At 45.5% G+C, this 11573-nt stretch overlaps 1 long non-coding RNA gene across 1 annotated transcript; it reads left to right on the forward strand.

Annotated features, from left to right (window-relative positions):
* The first annotated feature begins 1369 nt into the window (after nt 1-1369).
* Nucleotides 1370-3893, forward strand: LOC119095350 (uncharacterized). The gene is made up of 3 exons (XR_005093860.1): nt 1370-1441; nt 3408-3468; nt 3762-3893. It is a non-coding gene; the product is annotated as an uncharacterized LOC119095350 (long non-coding RNA).
* The last annotated feature ends 7680 nt before the right edge of the window (nt 3894-11573 follow it).

Genomic DNA, 11573 nt, shown 5'->3' on the forward strand with positions numbered 1-11573 from the left:
AACCCCATGTGCGACACTACATTTCAGAGTTGAAAAACTGGTCAGGAGCCTGTTTTCTTGGTAGAACACCACCCTTCTGAAAAGTCAGCTACAATCCGAGAAAATGAAACAAAAGTGAACTCCATGGCGACACTACAGTTTTGGTTTATCCACTCAGTCAGCAAAATGTATGAGTTTAACACAAGCATCAAATTAAGTGTATCGCTTCACCTGATCCACTTCCAGGTGCGCGCCAAAACAAGGATAGTTTCGCTATGATATATCATTTTTTATCCACTCCCCTTCCCCAACTAAGATATCACAAAGAATGGGAATGTTTTTAATCTACAGACATGAACCAAACGTAGCTTTCTCACCCAGTAGTAATTACCCGCTTGATGTGAATTTGATACTGTCTGCATGCATCCCAAATATTTGACGGTGGCTCTGTGCTTATTGGCTTATATTCTATCTATTCTAGTCCTACTGGTGCAAACCACTGCTTAAATTGGATGTCAGCAATGTATTGGCGTGGTTATGATTCTCCTTTGTTAAAAAACGAGGTCCAAAGCAATTTATATATATATATATATATACACACATATATATATATATATATATATATATATATATATATATATGTATATATATATGTATATGCACACACACACACACACATATATATATATATATATATATATATATATATATATATATATATATATATATATATGTGTGTGTGTGTGTGTGTGTGTGTGTGTGTGTGTGTGTGTGTGTGTGTGTGTGTGTGTGTACTTGTCTTTGCGGCGAAGTCGGGACAAACGCCCGCTAAACGTACGCCAAGTGGGGACCGTTCCGAAGTCGGGACCGAAAAATCGGTCCCCACTTTGTTGACCATTGGGTGATGCTTCTCAACTCATCAGACGACGCTCCTATCAATCTCAGACCGGTCCCCAGGAAGTGGGGTTTAATCAACTTGTGTTTATCCGCTGGTCACGTGACCACCCCTCGCTTTACACAAATCCGCCGGCCGCTACGGGAAGATTCCCGCGGAAATGTGCGACGTCATTGTGTAGCGCGCGCTAATTGGCTGAACGCAGTAGTATCAACCAATCAGGAGCCGTAATCATGTGATGGACAAAGCAATGTTTGGTTATGTTGTAAGTATCATTTGTAAAGATGGCATACTTCGATTTTTTCATAATAATTTAAATTAAGATCGAAGGAACTTTATTTAGAAGGTCATATTCTGTTCCTTGGTTGTTAAAAAACCATTCGCTGGCCGGTGCTGCTATCAGACAGATTATGTAAGTACCAGATCAGTTACCTTGCCTGGTGCCGTTCGTTCAAGGCCATCCCTATTCCCACGAACCGACTTCCGCGTTATCGCGACCGGTACGGGAAGGAAGTGCGATTAAGAAATAGCGATCCGTGGAGTGAGGAACCGGTTGACAAACTCTAGGTGAGTATGAATTCATATTTGTTGTAAGAAACGAGGCTCGCACAGTTTATATAACAGAAGAGGTGGCTCTTTTGTAGGTTATGTGGCAAGCCAGCAGTTTGGTTGTGAAGCGATTAGTCGCAGCTTCTGTCGTCATTGCAATTCAATAGGCATAGATTATAGTAAGCTCATTGAATCCATGCACAGGCAGATCCAAAAGTTTGTTTATGGGTTATCAGCAGTCTGGGGGACAGTGTATCAATACTGCATGGTTTTTGAAACTCAGATTTTGGTGATTATGCCTCTCTAGCCAAGTTAAAATGGTATTGGTATAGATGTGTACCTTTTTCTGATTTATCTTTAACTTTAATATGTTACTCATGTTATTCTGTCATGGTTAACATTACTATGATGATCAATTTGATTGTAAACCAATTATTAAGTTATTTTCCCATACCCCATCTGATATGAGAAAGCAGTGCTACGTTGTGCCATGTTTGGTTAGATTGTGTATTGTTTGGTTTGAGTTGTTAGATGAGGTTAGGTTAAAAATGCCCAAAGTAATTGTCAAACCCACTTTTCTTTGAAAATGGAGAAGGGTGTGGGGTATTCTCCAGGACTTTTGCCGCTAATGCAAACACTGAAATTTCTTAAATTTTCTCCTATTCATAAACGTGTGCCAATTTTGCACCAATTTCAGTCATTTTTCTCAAGCACAGACTGTCCCCCTTGGGGTCCACAAGTGGGTATTTTAAATGGAATATGGCTGTGTCTTTGAATATACACATGCTATTAAATAAAGACTCATGTTTATTACTTCAGGGGTTGACGGAATCACCTCCTCCCCCTTGCATGCACCAGTTTCCCATTATTAAAGCAACTAAATAGTGTCTGTGTCAATACCAAAAATTAGCTGCACCTTTGTGGCCCCTTGTCTGTGTAATTCATAATCACTAACAATCATTGTGGACATTACTTGCTATTGCAGCATCAAGTCTGTGACAGGTTAAAGTGTCCATATACAGTGTGATTTCATATTCCTATTGAGCCAGTAAGAAAGCTTGAAGAAATTAATTAACCTTCAACATGGGGAATAGAACTGAGATAGTCACCTTGTAGACAGTGCTAGCCCCCCACCCTGCTGCTCTAGTTGAAAGCACTTTCCAGCCAAAGAGCTTTGAACTTGAGAACTTGAAATGAAGTTCACATGAAAGAGTGCAGGGAAATTGTGCTTATAGGCCCATCAGCAGACACTACATAATCAGCCAATCCTGGGCAGAATAACAGCCTATTAGCTCATCAGCCAATCAAATTGATGCTTCTCCACCACTTTCAGCATTGATTGGATGAGCCACAGTGTTGGAACTTGGATCATTTTCTGCTCTCTAAGAGGACCAAAAGATTTTGCTCCCTTCAAAAAATTACCTTTTTTGGTGAAGTTAAGATATGTGTTAAGAATATTTCTTAGGGTGAACTATTTCCTTTTAAGGGAACAAAGTTGCCTGATTTGTTAGCAAGATTTATCTAACATGTGCACACATGTCTGACATTTTATTGTGAAAATCAGTCTCTGCGAGGTCGTGTTCCTTTTTTTAAACCTCTGAAATGGGGTATTTTGTTTTTGCATTTTAGTTGTTCTGGTATTGCTTTAAAAACACTTCTTCAGAAATAAAAGGAACTATATCATATTACCCATTAAGATAATTGTATATGAATATGGAACCAGATAGGAGTGACTGAAATGCTTGTTCAATTTTCACTGCTAAATATGCTGCAACTGTGGGATCCTAATGGATCTTGGATCTGTAGGAGGTGTATTGCCTTGGGATTCTGTGAATGTATTTGCATGAGATCCTGTGCATCTTGTGTCTTGAAATTTTGGTTTGTAGTAGCATCTTGCATATCCCAGATCCCGATTTTTGCCACCGCACAAGTCTGGTGGGAACTCAGAGGGTCCCTTGAAATTGCAGTGTTCTTTGTGTTCCAGAACCATGCGACGGAGGAAATTCTTTTTTACTCGTGTACAGAAGAGGAAACGCAATTATCAGGTAAGGCTAGTGGGGTCAACAAACATATTTGACCTGCAAAGGTTGTACTGTTTCATGCCACTTCAGGTCGCTATATAACCAATTACAGTAGGCGAAGGCTATCCCTTACATAGCTCTCAGTTTCAGACCCAATTGGGAGTATATCCCCTCGCTTAGATGAGTGTCAAAAATTGATTCAACCAGCTTAGTTCTTGAATCAGTTCCTTGCTGCCAGTGGAGGAACATTTCAAAAGATGTATAGGTACGACTTTCGTGGAACTGTACAAATCTGACTGGAACGTGATGGTTTCCAGCCGCGCGCTTGGCACCCTGCATGAGAGGCGGTGGAACAAGGTTGAAAAACTGCCAAAAAATGACGATGCACTGCGCCTGCAACTGGAAATAGACGGTGCCATGGAGAAAGTGAGGGATAGCTTGCAAGAAACGACCAGTCTGGTCAACTGCGACAAGCTGGCTCAAGCTGCGCTCACTTCGCTGATCTTGTTTAATCGGCGGAGGCCTGGTGAAACAGAACGACTGACGGTGGATGATTATCGGGCGAAAACCTACGAAGTTAATAAGGATATTACTGATGATTTGTCTGTGCTCGAACGCGAACTATGTACAACCCTAGGTCACGTAAAGATACGCAGAAAGCGAGGAAGAGAGGTCCCAATGCTCCTGAAAGGCAGGATAACCGAGGTCCTTGACCTTCTGGTTGCCTCCAGAGAGGCTTCTGGCATTCATGAAAGCAGTCCGTACGTTTTCACTGGTGATGCAGCCAAGGACGCCCGGCCACTGAGTGGGAGCAAGTGTATTTCTCAGTTTGCTGAGCGTGCAGAAGTTGTGAATGTGACAGCTACATCTATGCGAAAGCATATCGCAACAATGATACAACTTTTGCATTTGAGCGAAATGGAACTGGACGTTGTCGCGAGGTTCATGGGACATGACACCAGGGCTCATCGGGAATATTACCGCTTGCCCGAGCGGACGGTGTATGGCGCTTAAGTCAGCGAGCTGCTCCTGGCAATGAAGAAGCCTGGCAGTGCATACGTTGGTAAGGCGTTGGAAAAACTCGACCCCTGCACAAGTGATGAAGACAAGAGCGTGGTTGAAGACCTAGGTGAGAGCTACGACAATGAGGCGAAAGGACCAAAACGACAAATGGAAGAAAGTGAAGAGGAAAAAGGAAAACGTAAACGGCAGAAGACAGAATGTGATGTGATGCCTGAAAGTGGTGGACGTGATGATCAGGGCTCACCTTCCACTAGACATTCCACTAACCGCCTTCCTGTCCCCGAGAGAAAGATACGAAAGATCTCATGGACCGTTCGTGAAATGCAAGCAATTGAAAGTCAGATGTCCAGGTCTATGAGCGACTTGACCTGTCCCGGTATGGCCGATTGCATCGCCGCTTTGCACGCCGAGCCAGATTTGTGTCGTCGCTCCTGGACCGACGTGAAGTACTGTGCATATAACCTCGTCGTAAAACATAGGCGTAGCCTGAATCTGTGAGACTAGTTTCACCATGCTGCAGCAATATGCAAACGGTCAAGGGCAGCCACCCGTTGAGGCCGTTCTTTGACCTGTGCTCAAGGTTTTCCCAACTGCATTGTTCAGATCAGACTAGACCAACTTAAGCGTTGGTGGCATGTGGAAAAGTTCTTGACACAAGCTGTCTTGTGTTGGTGAACTCGAGAGCCGCTACGTAATATACCAGTATATTACCAGCATGCTCACGTTTTTCTCGATACCTGGGCCACACGGATTTGTGCTTCAATGTGAATAATGGAAGTGAGCGCAGCACGGGCCAATATAACTATAACATTCAAATAGCAATTTAAATTTGCACTGCGCTAGTTTCGAAGCGAGGTAGTTTGCGTTGGTTATGCTGTTTTCTCAATGCCTTCTACAGCACCATGAAATGTGAAACATAATATTGAATCATCTGGCTATAAATGAAGCAGCGCTCATTTTTGGTGTTCAGGGATATTCACTGAAAACTAGATATCCAAATACATTTAAGTTAGTAGAACTTTAATGTTGAATGACAGAGTAAAGAGAGTTCATTGCATTCTTCTGCGGCACGCGATGTGAAAGAGCAAACGCCCCGCGCATGTAACATCGTTTTAAAATAGTCGTAGTACGGACATTTAAAATGTCTGTTTGAATACCATAGTTGTCTGTACCCATTGTAAACATGACCATGTCGTGTATACCTTCATCTTCTCTGGAGCAAGCGTATTGTGAAGTATGCGTCGTTTAACGCGCTCACCGATACTGGAAAATGCATGTTTCGCTGTCTGACATTTTTGAATGTATAATTTTTTTCTGGACACTGCAACAGAAAAATGACCCTGGGCGCGGCGTACGATACTACATTATTGTGCTCCGTTTATCGTAAGAAAGAACGGAATTAAAGTGCTGCCAACGATTTTGCACGGTTTTTTGCGCGTGGGTCATTATTCGAGTGTGCTGTAGCCCCAAAATTACCGGTGTCATGACCGGCGTCATTTTGGTGTTGCCGTAATGTTTTACGCGGTGAAAAGTTGTTATATTGTTTTACCTGTATATTTCATTGTATTTTTATATCTTTGATATGTTTTAGTACCTACTTACCAATGAATGAAAAATCTAATCTAGCGTCTGGAAGGATTCGCGGGGCACAAAGCAGGGAAATTGTTTATAATGTGTATCAACATTTTGTCGAAGACTGGGACATGAAGTTGAAGGCGGGAGACGACGACGCCGTCCGGGAGAGTCCATTATCAAGAACTGCAGCTGTAACGGGCGTTGGGAAGACTACAGTCTACCGCATACAACGTGAAGCCCAGAATGGTGCCAGACTGAAATCTCCAAGCCGATCCCGACCAGCTGCAGCAAGACCAAGGGTGGATCTAGATCCATTCGATGTTTGCGCGATGATGAGAATGGTGCACCAAATGTACATCGATGGAAAACATGTTACTCTGGATACCATCAAGGATGCTCTTCACGAACAGCTCGGCGTCACCATGTCTAGATCCACCGCAAGAAAACACCTACTCGCGAACGGATTTAAGTACGGAAGGATCGACAAGTGCGAGATCCTGATCGAGAAACCTCGTATTGCAGCAACGAGATGTCAGTTCTTGCGGGAGATGAGGAGGCTGCGTAGAGAAGTTCCCGATAGCAAAATCATTTACACCGACGAGACATGGTATAATCAGTACGATATGGAGGACTTGCGTGGCTGGACGGCAATCAAATTAACGGACGGAAGAACGCCATTGGAAAAGGAGCACGTTTTATCATCGTCCAAGCCGGCTCTTCAGAAGGATTTATACCGGGCGCACTTCTCCACCTCAGGACCGATGGCAAGAACGCCAACTATCATACGTCGATGCACGCCGACTGCTACGCTACGAGAACTGCTACGAGAAGTGGTTCACCGAGTGTCTGCTTCCGAACGTGCCCGAGCACTCTGTGATCATCACAGATAATGCCTGATATCACTCCCGTTTGTGCCCAAAAGTGCCAACTTCTAGCTGGCGTAAAGCGGAAATCCAGGAGTGGTTGAAGCAGGCAGGTGTGACCATCCACGAAGAGATGCGGAAGGTGGAGCTGCTGGAGCTAGTCAAGTCCCAGAACCGGAAGAAGGAATATCTTCTGGACAACCTTGCTAGAGATCATGGTCATCGGATCGTTCGCCTGCCGCCGTATCACTGCGACTTGAACCCGATGGAGTTAGTGTGGGCACAGATGAAGCGCGTGATAAGACGAGGGAACTTGACGGGGCGGATGGAGGAGGTGGAACGGCTGGTGGAGGCAGGTGTTGCAGCTGTCTCTCCAGAGGACTGGAGTAAGTGCTGTGGGCACGTCAAAAGGCTGGAGCAGCAGTACTGGACGAATGACGCTGCTAGAAGATCTCCCACCGGTTGTCGTAACAACCGATGATAGCAGCGACTCCGGCACCGACTGTGGCAGCGACAACGATGAATGAGAACAGTATGACACATCGATCATGACAAGTGTTTCCGTTTCGTTCTTTTCAACTGACTTCGTAGCGTTTACGTGGATGTGGCATGTAGTTACGTGTGGGGTGTTTGAGCTGGATGTATTGTACATATATCTGCAGCTGAATACTCAGCGTTTTGTGGAATACCTTCAATAAAACTGAGCGAATTAATTTTCTGTGTTTGGGATTTTCCCATGTTATTCATGTAACAGCACCAGTTTGGAGCAATTACCGAATGAAAGCATAGCATAACTTGCTTCAAAGGTAGGCAATGAATTTAGAACGTAAAAATAATTGCCAACGAAAATAACCCCAGTGCCAATATATATACATATATATATATATATATATATATATATATATATATATATATATATATATATATATATATATATAAATCGATCAACCATATGAACATGAAGTTGCCGCAAGCAATGCAAACATCCAAAACTGCTATTGCTTCGAGAGATCCGCAGTGCTGTCCTGCAGGCCTTCCGACCAATTTTGAGTTTGAAAAAGATTCAGCGTGATGCTCGTGACGAATTGATTGACCAGCTTTAATTCCGTTCTTTCTTACGATAAGCAGAGCATAGTAGTGCTCCCAGGGCCTCGTTTGTCTTCTCCCAATGCTTGTCAGTTTTGGTTTGGATTAATAACAAAAGCTGGGTGGTTCAATGCTATGAATGTATAACTCAGATTCGGAAACCCCCAGAGAGAATCGCGACGACGGTGTAACTGGCTGAGTACCCCAGCGCGGCACGGGGTGCAAGGTTAAGCCATCGATATATATCACACCGCTAAATGATAAAAACTATAAGATGTCGGATACACCAAGCAAAATAGGAGCCGGTCCCTACATTGCGGTTTGTGTAAACCGTGACGTCATTGTGACGTCATGCCAATCGGTCCCTACTTCACTGCATTACACGGGTTCGTTTCCGTCGTGCGCAGCCCTTTAATATGTTTGCCATCGCAACCTACTCGTCTCCCGGGTATCAATGAACTTATTCCCATCGTCCTGCGACCAATGTAAAGGGGCGTCGAACCGGTCCTCGCTTCGCCGCATTTCGATGGGGTCCCGACTTCGCCCCGCAAACCCGTATAGGTGTGTGTGTGTGTGTGTGTGTGTGTGTGTGTGTGTGTGTGTGTGTGTGTGTGTGTGTGTGTGTGTGTGTGTGTGTGTGCACGTGCACGTGTGTGTGCACGTGCACGTGTGTGTGCACGTGCACGTGTGTCAACTTAAAACATTAAAACAAAAACATCCACAACGGCTCGCAAAGATCATACACGTACATGCATATGGCATGCAGTCATACAGGCACCCAGCATGGGCTTAACCCGGCAGTGACCGGGCCCCTAAGCGGCACATTATTGGCCGGTGGGGGACAGATTCGACCCCCGTCCCCTGGTAATCTGAAAAACGGCCAAGCCGAATAAAAATCTGAACAGCGATCGATAGCGCCGTGGCGTGCGGTCGCCAACCACACCGACCACGGCCAACGACCATATAAACTTGAGGTTAAGTATGTATTAACGTCTCAGGCCAAGGTTTCATTCTAAAAAAGGCTACTTTGAAATATCTGACGGCTCCCACAACGTATTTTATTTGGAAACGTACCTTATGACGTACCGTGCAAATCACAGCTGAAATTTGGGTGTGTATGTCTGCCTTGGTCTATTCATTTCTGTTACATCTCAGCCATTTAAGCGCGGAGTGGCAGAGCCTCGTCGAAATTATGGGCATCAGACACGTGAGCAAGAGCAGTTACTTGTTCAACCGCCCAACCACCTAAGATCAAGATCGGTTGGTTGACCACGGTGGTGAATAGGCGGTCGGATTGATTTGTGCGTTGTTTTCGACGGTGCAGACCTGTTGCTTGCGTGTGGAACTGATACACGGCTGCCGCCGCCTCGTTACCGCTCCGCTTCGGCAGACCTGAGTCCCACCGGCCGCCGCCGCGGGTCGGGCTTCTGGGTGGGAGCAGCATGCGCTGAGATCCGTTTCAAGCCATAAACTGGATATTGCTTCATATAGTTACTTTTCGCTTGGTGCAGGTATCCTTCATAGCCGTATGAAAAACACATTTGTCCTGTTTTCAAAATCTGATTTATCAATTGAAAATTCAATTTTCATTCAAAAGTATGAGACAGGACAAATGTGGGGTGTTCTTTTTACCCATATTTGCGCTATTCGGCATGCCAATACTTTAAGGTGCAATTTTCAAACAACACAACGATAAAACAAATGTTGGACAAATTGGCTAACATGTCCCATTTACAGGTGCAGAATGTTTTCTTTCGTCCGGTTTGTGTGCAAATTTATCTTAGGCTACACACTTTTGTGAAAATAATTGGCAAGCATGACGTCATTCTGACGCCACTTAAGCTTAATCTGTTATGGTATCAGAGTTGTTATTTTGGCACAAGGCGAAAAGCTCATCAATTGACAGCTGCTGCAAATCTCGCAGCCATATCTCAATCATTTTTTAAAAAAATCATCGCGAATATTGAAAAGGGGGACAGATTTGACCCCCGCTGAGTCAATGCCAGGTTAAAACAAAGTCGCATAACCTAACCGTTGCGTTCTAAAATGCGAGTTTTAATCCCTCGGAAGTCAGAGACGAAGACATAGTGATGGTGGAGGCAGGCGGTTCCAGCTCGCCGCGGTACGATAAGGAAAGGCTCGTTAGATGGCTTCCAATCGGCACCTGGGCAGGTGAAGAGACATTGTCTTAGAGGAGCGCGTCTCCCTGAGTAAAACAGAGGAATGTGGCTTAGAAAGAGATTGGACAACCGGGGATAATTCTTAGCACCTTAAGGCTTTGAAGACTTTCAGCATGTCCCCCCCTTTCACCAATTCATCAGTCCGGGACCAGCCTAGACATTCCAGAGTCGGTGGGATATGCTGGATGTGCCCCATGCCAGAGACGATCCTGGGAGTAACAGTCATCTCATTTTGAATCATCTGCGCCTGACGCTTGATTGCGCCACCCCATACGCATAGACAATGAGATATTTGTGGAAAAATGTAGCCTTCGATAGTGATTTTGAGAACATCAGGAGCAAAGTAATTCCTGAGGTGGTGCAACGATGATGTACCTCCGTTGCATTCCGCACGATTTTAGCGACACGCTCCCCGCACGAAACGGCCAAGTCTGCGATCACACCGAAAAATGTGATGTGCTGTGAGGATGAGATGGCCTGTCCACCTATCCTGAAGGGAAAATTAAAGGTTTTCGTTAAATTATATGTTGCACCTATCGCAACAAAGTCGTTTTGCTTTTGTTTATTTTCAGAGGGGTTGCACTGAAACAGGCCTGAGGTTAGCAAATTGATCTTTCCAGCCGACGTTGTATGCTTCGAGGCTGCTTGTTGGGAGGAGCGCGTCAAGGAGCTGAATGTCATCGGCATGTGAGACCAGGTGTCCATGTGACAGATGACTGGCCAATAGGATATGTCATCAGTAACAAAACCAAGTGAGACATATAAATCCCATGGCGCTAGAGCCCAGAAGAACATGGCGTAGTAAAAGTTCTTCCCCAAAACTTAAAGCCGTGACGCGCGAGCTGATCGAAACAGCGCTGCAAACCGGCGTTCGGCCTTGCAGTCACCGGATGCTCGGCGGTGTCGGCTGCTACAGGTAAAACCAAGCCATGGACGGCAATCGATTCAAAATAGCTTCGCGCATGAAAGCGGTGCTACGGTAACACGGAGCTGAGTGCCGGGGTGACGAGGCCATGCCGCCCCACTTCTCCCATCTCCGCCGAACACGCCTCGGTTGCGGTGCACACGGCCGTCTCCACCGCCTGGGTGTGAGCCGAATAGGGTGGGATGGCCAGCGGAGCCTGCACCTTGTCCCGCAGCTCACCGTCGCTGAGGTCTCGCAGTGGAGGCTGCGCGACTAGTCCGCGCTTGGAGATCAGTTCAGTGTGCCTTGCGGCCTCCAAGCTTATCGCTGGGGTGACGAAGACCCTGGACTGAAGAAGACCTTCGGCTTGCCGCTCACGCGCGGCGCGGTGATCCACAAACCGCCTGCACGCGGACCATACGGTTCTCGTTCGCCACCATGGCCAGCAGGCTGGTCCAGTACCCGTTGTGCTGGAGGACTGGATGCATCGCGGCCTGT

This window comes from Pollicipes pollicipes, unplaced genomic scaffold (genome assembly GCF_011947565.3).
Source record: "Pollicipes pollicipes isolate AB1234 unplaced genomic scaffold, Ppol_2.1 Scaffold_4219;HRSCAF=4965_pilon_pilon_pilon, whole genome shotgun sequence".
Classification (NCBI taxonomy): Eukaryota; Metazoa; Arthropoda; class Thecostraca; order Pollicipedomorpha; family Pollicipedidae; genus Pollicipes; species Pollicipes pollicipes.